This window comes from Falco punctatus (assembly GCF_963210335.1).
Source record: "Falco punctatus genome assembly, chromosome: 12".
Taxonomy (NCBI): Eukaryota; Metazoa; Chordata; class Aves; order Falconiformes; family Falconidae; genus Falco; species Falco punctatus.
The window spans coordinates 33,654,018-33,663,706 of NC_137592.1; positions in this window are offsets into that span (position 1 = coordinate 33,654,018).

The following is a 9,689-nucleotide window of genomic DNA, read 5'->3' on the forward strand; positions in this document are numbered from 1 at the left end:
GCAAGTGGACACCTGTAGACCCAGATTCTCATCTACATCAATCAGTGTCTGTTGAATGTATCTTAGATTGGTGATTATAGGCAAATATTTTATTGATAGGCTAAAATCAACATGTGCACAGTGCAAGGCGTTTGTCAATGCCCATATATTGTATTTACTGAGGCAATACTGGTAAGGAGTCAGGGTCAATGAGTTTGGGCCTGATTGATTTTGCAAAGGCCCTCAAGGAAAAAAGATGAAAGCAAGTTCTTAATTTATATTAGAAATTGCAGGCAGAGCCTGTGCATTTAACCAGAGCTCCAGGATGTATGTTTTTTGGAAGCATAAATGTGGTCCCAGTTTACATCTAAATATGTTGCCTTGAAACACAACTTGATTATCATGATTTTCAGAGTAAGTTTGCACATGGTTAGTGCAGACTGTCTCTACCTTGTATTACAAGGGTTGTTTACATTGCTGCACTACCAATTTTCATGGCTTTTACCTTCCCCACAAAAGAAAAGCTAAGAACAGGTGGCAGTCCAATGACCAAAAATTTTGTCTGGGTTGGTTAATATTGAAATGAACCTTGCAGAGCTCAAAGGAAAACTCCTTAGTCAAGGCACTGGTACTTGTTTGAAGAATTAGTTGCTATTTTTTAGTGCAAAATGGCTTTTGACTTAATTAGGCTTTCCGATTTGTGTTTCTGGATTTTTTTTTATGTCAAGGAAAAAGTGTGTACTGAACACCAAACAATGCATTTGCATGTTATTTTTCCCCCCAGTACTCCTTCTCCTCCCTCCTTCCTGCTCTGCTCAACATGTAGAGAAAGAATGTGGAGGTTTACACCTAAATATTTCCCTGAAAAGTATAATTCTCCAATCAAGTCTGTTTGTTGTCATCTATCTTTGTAAAAAGCAGTCACTTATTTCCGTGTGAGTCACGTCCCGTGTATTGAAAGTGAGGAAAAAGGATGGAAGGTGTACATTTTCCATGAGAGAGACTTTATGGCACCTGTATCTTATGTGGCATACTCCCAGGGAGGCAGCTGGGTCTACAGGCAGCAGACTTCAAATCCTGTGCACAGACCAGGGGAGAATCACAGTTATGGAACTTGGTCCACCGCCTCATCTTGAGACGTGTCTGTGACTATTGTCCTCTGTCCTGATTATTGCCCTTATTGCTCCGGATGCTGGGCTCACTTGGCACTGTGGTGACTCCTGTTGCAACAGGACAAGCAGGTCAGGAGGAATAGTTCAATTACTGATAACCAAATCTAGCAAGTGCTGGTGTTTTCAGTTGAATATTCATTTTTTATCTGCTACAGGATTTAGGTTTTACATATATATATATATATCTGTAAATCTCCTGAACACTTGTAGCCCATTTTACTAAGAGTTTATATAGCTTTGTTAGCAGCTCAGTCTTTTTGGTATTAAAAGTCTCTGGCATATACTACGCAAGCCAAGCAATTTGTTATTGTTCGATGTAATTATTTTTCATAACATAGTTTATGTTATGAATATTCATAACATATTCAGCAATACAGTCCAGTTGCACCTTTCCAGAATGAACAGAGGAAAGATAATAGCCACAGCAATATAAAACCAAAGCATTTAACTCCACAGCAGTACCCTCCCCCCTACTTTTCAGCCAGAAGTGGGGACTCTTAGCAGAGAAGATAGCCGTGGCTAATTAACTGATTACTCTGCAAGATTCACCCCAAGCCAGCATCCTTTCCTCTGCCACAGGACATCTTGGTTTTGTTACTGATGCTCACTTCCACGAAGACTATCTAGCTGAAAAACGACAGACCCAAATGTTTGAAAACACCGTCTAAACTAAGAATTGGTGGTCAGTTAGGGGCTGGGATAACTGAAGAGAGGAGCAGAACTGCATGAAGAATTTCAGCTTTTTTTTCTGGAAAAATGAAGCCTGGTAGTTTTGTGCTTTTCCAGTGACCCTTTATGGAAAGAAAATGCACAATAACTCATTTTGATGAAGGGCTAACATTTTCTAAAGAACTGCTACAGCAAAAGCTCATCTTGTGGTGGCAGATACCCAGGAAGAAATCATCCAGTTCTGCTTGAATGCCTTTGCACTTATCTTTACTGCACTTATCTACATTGATTTTCTACTATTTCTCCAACCAATCCGGCCCCTGTTAATCCTGTCCTCCAAAGCTCTTGGTACCGTTCTCAACACAGAGTCATCCACAACTTTTATGAGTGCAGCCACTGGGCCATATTTCCTTCTTTGCTTAAGAGAATGTCTTGCAAGACAATGTCATGCTCTTAAATTCAAGATGTATCACATCTGCTGCCTCCTCTTTATCCACTTGGCTGGTTACTCTGACAAGGAATGAAATTAGAAATGGTTTGAGAAAGTTGGCTCTTGAATGATCTGTGCTGGCTGGTTTTATCAGCTTATTGTTCCCTAGATGACTACAAAGAGATTGTTTAATATTTCTCTCTTCTGTCTTTCTGGGTATTAGGTTACTCCAGTTTCCTGGGTTCTTCTTTCTCTCCTGAAAGATGAACTGCTCTGTTTGCCCTCCTCCACTCCCCAGGCGCAGGGAACCTGCAGAGAGAACCCTGCCAGGTCTAGAGATCTCCTCACCTGACTGCGAAGTGCAGGAGGGAGAACTCCAGCGGTTCCTCGGGATGCCATCACTTCTTTAAATGTTCTTTAACCAGGTCTTTTCCTATTTGTGTCCACTACTTCTTTGCTTAAATGTATTAAAGTGGAGGTCACCATTTGCCCTCCACCAAGAAGGTGGAAGGAAACAAAACTCTCCCTGTGACACCAGATATTCTTAGCTTTCATTTTTCATTAACTAATGAACCTATTTGCTCCTTTGACTTCCTTCTGATTCTAACAGGATTTTAAAACTGTTCAAGTTCCCGTTCGTGCTCCCTGTCGTCTGTCGCCTGCCTGTGGATATTTCTGCACGTGTGCTCTTCTTCCACTGTGCCTCTTCCTTCTCGGGTAACTTTCGGGAGACGCCCTCTCTGATTTTCCAGCCACAGAAGGACTCTGTAGCCATCGTGACTTCGCACCCTGATGCAGCAGTGCAAGCCCCATGCCGTCTGGGCACTGCAGCGGCTCGTCTGGCTGGGGTTTGGCTCTGTAGGTCAGGCGAGGGCAGTGACTGAGGCTGGGGCCCTCAGCAGCACGTCAGCAGGGGGCTTGCCGTGGGGGGGACCCGCATCAGCACCCTTCCTCCTCCTCACACACCCCTGTGACGGGCAATACAAGCTTCACCTTGATGCTGGCCAGGGCAATTCCATTAACTTCCTCAGAATGGCTCCTCTACCTGCCCATGGGACTGGATTCTCTGTAAGACAAGCCCAGTGAAAGGGTTGTCTTTGGACCCAGTGGTGGTGGCTGCTCAGACCAAACTAAGGCTCTGGTCTCAAGCAAGTCCATGGCTTTGCTTACTGCTGTGGGGAAAGTTATTTGGCTTCAAGGGGTTTCCTGGATTCAAGGGGATGAGTATGGTATCCCACACCAGCGATGTGATATGTCCCTTTGGGCAGAACTCAGTTTCCTAAACATGGATTTCTAGGGATGTTCTCTGGTACATGTTCAGCTGCTGCTCCAGAAGAAAAGGGGTTGATCAATCTCATGTCCTATCCACCAAACATTAGGATGCACTGGTTATCCTAAGACATCTCAAATGGCACTTAGGCACCTGTATTTAGGGATCTGAGTCATTCTTTCCTACTCTTTCAACTTGTCCACTCAGAGAAGACATACTGGAGAAGACTGACCCACCACCGGCACAGGCAGTGACCAGGGTGCTGCAGCCAGCTTCCTCGTCTGCTAAAGAATGAGCGTGGAGAGGCCCAAAATCTGGGATGAGACAAAGTCACATTGCCTTTTTAAGCATTCCATGGGTCCCTTACAGACACTATTGAAGGAGATATGGTAGAGGCAGGGAAGAGGTGCCACAACTGCTGCAGATGTAGCAGAAAGCTGGTTTATGTGAGCCCAATATAATGGGTCCAAAGCATGAGTAGCTTCGTTGATGCATTGCTGGTGGTACCCATGGAGCTTCCCCAACACATACAGATATTTTATGTCAACTACCATGAACCAAAGGTCCCAGAAGTGATGGTCCCTGCAGCTCACCACCTCTCCCTCAAGGATGGGATTGAGTGTGTTGGTCTTATATTTGCTGCTGCACCACCAGCCTGGCCATGCTCTTCTGCTGGCCAGGCTAAGCGAGCAGCAGTGAGAACAGCCAGCTGCAACGCTGGGGGCTGGTCTCAGCAGGTCCTGCAGGGAATGACACCTGATGGTAGGTCCAGGAATAAATGTGAGGCACCAAGAAGATCTGAATGGCAGACCATACTCACTGGGTGCTGGGTCTTCTGCTGTGAAGATGCTGTTTCCACATTGCAGAACTCTGGAGTAACATCATGGCAGTTACTCAGTGTCCCCATGGAGAAGGTGGGAATCACTTACTAAGAGGCCCTTGGTGGTTTGCTGGATTCTCTTCCCCTGTCCTGAGTGACTCTGCCTGTGGCATGTTAATCTACATGTCGATGCGCCGCCGATGCCATGTATTCACTGACTGTTCCCTAGCCACCCCTCTGTTCACTGCCACTACTTTTGTGTTGTAAGCAGTGAAAAGCTCCTTACAGGAGAGGGCTGTCTTTCCATCCACATTGGGGAAAAGGAGAAAATGATTCCCAGTTATTCACTTTAATTCAAGAGCATCTCCTGTCCACCTGATTTCATCAGGAATTTTAAATTCACGTGTCGCGAACACTACCATTCTCATGACTTGCCAATATATATATACTCACCTTGAATTCCTGGGGCGGATCTAGCAGCAGCCACCCCGGCTGTGCTTGCAGGGACTTATGCAGGCCAGGGGTCTGACCCCGACCCTTGGAGAGACCACGCCATGGTGACTTTGCAAAGGCAGCCTGGATTATGGAGTGTGCCGTCCCCGCCCGGCTGGTTGTGTCATTCATTCAAACCTCAAAGAACACGTAAAGGTGCTAACATGATATGATTTTTAGCATCTGCATTCTCTCCCGGTTGTAATCTTTGCTTGGCTGCATGATGAGACATGCTTGAGCATTGCTGACGGACCACACCGCATTACTCACTGCAGCAATACACCGAGCAAACTGAAAAGTTAAAGTACCCTGGGGGAATATGTCAGAAACAAGGCAATTTTAGAAAGCCTGCATAAATGTCTGGAAGTAAAAAAAGACCTAGATGACTATTCTTGTCTATGTTTTCAAAGGCATTACAAATTTGCCAGAGTTGCCTTTAAAAATTCTGAGGATTTCACACACCACAGACTTGAAACATCAAGAGATATCCCATCCTTTTAATTACTGTGTTTCTTTCTCTCAAGGAGACATTGCTATGGAAAAAAAACCCACCCAAATTTGATATCTTTGATATCAATATGATATGGAGAAAAAATAATGATAGGTGATACTCAAAAGGAAAACAAGGTTATTGTGATCTGAAAGTCAGGAAAGGAATAATTTCAGCACCAATAAAGTTGTCATCATAAAAGCATTTTATAGAAAGGGCAAAGAAAGACTGTGATACAAAAGTATTTATAAAATATGATTTGAGGAATAAATGTGTAGGAAGTCCAGCAAGTCTTACATCCATCCATCAAATTCAGATAGATTTTTAGTGTCATGCCTTTGTGTATTTTAGATATTTGGGGAAAATGGTTTAGGCATTGTTTGCTAAATATTATATGTTTCAAATTAGAGCCAGGTGCCAAGTTGTTTGATAGTCATTTGTGAGATGAAAAATTCCTTCAGTATTGACAACACCCCTTACATGAGAACTAAACAAAGAAGGCATTTATGGAAAGTTATTGTATGATTTTAATAATAATGCCAACAAAGTTCTTTAACATCTTGTAGACTTTTCCCACCTTCAGATTGCTTCACATTAACTAATTAACTAATCACGTTCTTATTCTGAAGCACTTCTTCCTTCCTGCCAAGGGGAGAGGCTCCGCTGGGGAGCTGGGGGACAGGAGCAGTGGGTGTGCAGTCACTGCTGTAAGGACCGTGGAGGTCCGACAGCTGCAGGCTGAGGGTCTGTGCCGGTGCCCACTGGGCTGAAGGGGAAAGACCTCAAAGACCTTCACTGGGTGATGACTCAAACACTCACAGGACGATGGACCGGGGTCATTGACCTGTTCTGTAAACAAGCCTGTCCCCAGCCGAAATGCCAGTGTTTTTGCTTCCATGCAGGCTGGCGCTGTACCCCCGGGGGTGCTTGTGAGCACATGCGTGTGATTTCATGGATGACGGCAGAGCACGGCCGCAGGTTTTGCAGCAGGGATGTGCCATGCTAGATCACCCGTCAGGAGAGACACTGCAGCAGGGCTGGGTGGGTTTTTATTCTCATTACCCACCACACTCCTATTACCCACCACCAACCTCAAGTTTTCTCTCCTCTCATACATTATTTAAACTTAGTTGATTGATTCTTTGTGAGTTTTTTATTTATTTGTTTTATTTTGCAGGCTAATTGTGAAAGCTGAGAGTACTGGACAAGTCAGGCTCAACATGTAACATACCCGGCTGGATGTGACTGGCCACCAAAACCATATCACCCAGTCCATCTCCTTTCAGTTTTGATCAAATAACTCTCAGAGAAAACAGGACTTTCCTTGGCTACATCTCCACAGACAGCCTTGAAACATGTAGGTTCAAGTACTATATCTGGACACCAGACTTTGTGTCCAGACCTGACATCTTTGTTTGCATGAAGCCCATCCCAGGCAGCTGGTGATATTCTAGAACTAAAAATTTGTTTCACTCTTTATCTCTATGCAAAAGCACCATAAATATTCCCAGGGGTCTTTTGAGAGCAGAAGAGATCAAAGAAATACAAAACTTTACAAGGTAGGCATATTTATACAAGCCAGCTAACTGCCCGCACGTGAGAATCAGAGGCAATTTGCTCACAGATCAGCAAAACATGACCCGAAGATGTTTCTCCTCAGGACCTCAATCCCAACCCCTGTTTTACAAGCCCCCAGCCCTTGCCGGAGTGCTGGACACCCTTTTTGCTGGCTGGAACATCGTTCTTGCACTTAAATTTTGTGACAAGGCAACTTAAGGCCTCTTTTTGAGTTCTGGAGCTGGCTAGCTGTCCTGAAAACTTCATTTAAGTTTTATCACCATTTATTCACATTTGAACTGTTTTCTACGCAAAGTGTACAGCTGTAACGGCATGGTGCTGCACGCCCTCCCCCAAGGGTCTGGGTGTACATGGGTACCCTGTCACTGCAGGGCATCGCGCCTTGGTCCTCCAGAGATGTCTGGAACAGCCCGAATCACACCCAGCTGTCCCAGGTCCCACTACTTCACCTATTATTTTAAGAAAGTTGAATGCAGAGGTATTAAATAACCACAAAGTGCTGCCGCAGCAGAGCTGAAGATTTACTAGTAACGTTAAACTAACACAGCATTTTTCTGCAAGGCAGCACTGGCACAGAGCTCTGCTATGGACCGTGAGTCCATACTCGAGCTCTCATAAAAGCTAAGACTAGTGCCAGCCCCAGCGCCAGCTGGTGTCAACAGCCACAGCCTGCTGGTGCCAGCCAGACGCAGCGCTTTACAGGCGGGGAGCTGCCCTCATCTTACCGGCTCTTTCTAAAAGCCTTCTCCAGGCACCCCAGATACACCAGCTGAATCTGGCAGCTCTCAGGATGAGGAGTAAAAAGGTTTTTTAGCAACTCCTGAAAATAGATTCAATTTGTAGAAAATGTCAAACTGGAAATTCACCTGTGTGGTACAAAGGATGTCGGCATCTGGAGAAATACAAATCAACGAGGATCTTCCCTGATGTGCATTCAGCTACTGTCCTCGGCAACTGCCTGTGGTTTGGGCAAGGGGACAGAATTTGTCACCTGTGATTTGTGAAGGAACGTGACAGTTTTTTGGTCCTTTTCACATCTTCTTTTACAAGTGGGCAGTTTTACATCTGCCCGGCTCTAGGCAGCACTGCCAGTCATTCAAGGAGAGGAGTATGACGGAGTGGGTGCAGGACTGTGGGATGTCCAAAGGAGAGGGGTCAGCACTTGATGAGAAAAGCCACAGGGCGAACACACATTTTCTTCGGCTGCAAGGACTGTAAGGTGGGAAGATCTAGTGGTCTTGAAAGCTCCTGAGTGGGTCCTATCTGAAAGGGACTCTCAGAAGAGGCTTTTGCACTGTTAATGTAGTACAAGAAACCCCCGCAACATTACACCCCTGTGCCATGGCGGGTGCAAGCACAGTGAATGGGAGCACAAGCATCAGAGGGCCAAGTGGGCTGGACAGAGCCCAAAACCTGAAGGAGCAGAAAATGGGACAGCTTCCTTGAAACATGGAGACCTTCTCTCCCAGTAACCTCTCCTTTCTTCCAGGAGAGGAGAGGGCTGCTTGTCAACCCGTCCTGAGCCTTTTCCTGCCGCTGCCAGGGCTTGCTGAGACTTTCCGTGTTGGGGAGGACTCCCAGGATGAGAGAAACTGGCAGGAAAGGGGCTTCACTCGGCTCAGGGGACCTAGAACAATTCTCAGTGGTGCTGTGCACGATCCAAGTAACACTGAACTACCCAGGCTGCTGTCAGCATCAGGCAATGCAGGAGAAAGAGGACGCAGCACTGAGCTAATAATTAGAGGTTGCAAATAAGTTTAATGTCAGACATTATGGCTTTATGGATAATAGGTCTCGTCATAGAAATGCTGTTTCTCCTTCATGTGGGCTTCTGAGTGAAGCAGGAGGGAACCACATGTGAGCTGAGTGCACCGTAGGCTGATGAACTGGCACGCCTTAGAAGGACGTGGTGTTGGATGGTCATCAGTTAGGAGCCTAGAGGATACCAGTCTGATGCTCAAGGTACTTTATTCTCGCTAAAGCTGTTTAAGTGAGTGTGAAATCACTGCTGATAATGTTTGCCATGTTGTTGCTGGTGACAGGATGGTAAAGAACGAAAAAGGCAGGGAACAGATCTGCAACTGCATCTGGATGATGCAAAGAACGTATATTTGTAATGCATGGAAATGCTATTCCTTCAGGGAAAACGAACTCATGTCTTGCCATCAGGAGAGCCTGTGTCCTGGAAAGACATGAGTTGGTTGAGGATGTGGTGTTAGCGTGGATCAGCAGCTGAAGAACTCATGGGACCAGATGTGGTCTGTGAATTGTATATCTTAAATACATGCAATTTCTGCTTATTTGGTTTACATTGGGCACTTTTGAGTTGTTTTTCCCCTGAAGCAGCCAGTATCAGCCTTCATCAGAGGCGCCGGTAGGATCAGCCAGCTGGTGTTTCCACCACCTGGGGTAACTGCAGTGAAGGAACAGCAAAATCAAGAAAGCTTGTTTTACACAAAAGTGCCCTCTCCAACGGGGACACTGTTGCCTCACAAGGGTTGAGCTGGTTCTTTCAGGACTGTATTTTCTCCCCTCTACCCACCTGCCTGTATTCACAGTATTTGAATGAGTTAAGCATTTTTGTGTCTTTCATATCGAGCCAACCTGGGAGACAACACTGGAAAAGTTTTCAGGGAGGGAAAATGATACAACAGCAGCTGCTGACAGACACACAAGTGTTTCCTTGGGAAACCAGGGCAAAAAATCTGCCCTTGTGTATTATGTGTTGTGTTCGTGATATACACGGTAAAATATGAGAAGCTTTATGGTCTGATTTTTTAGCCCTGTTA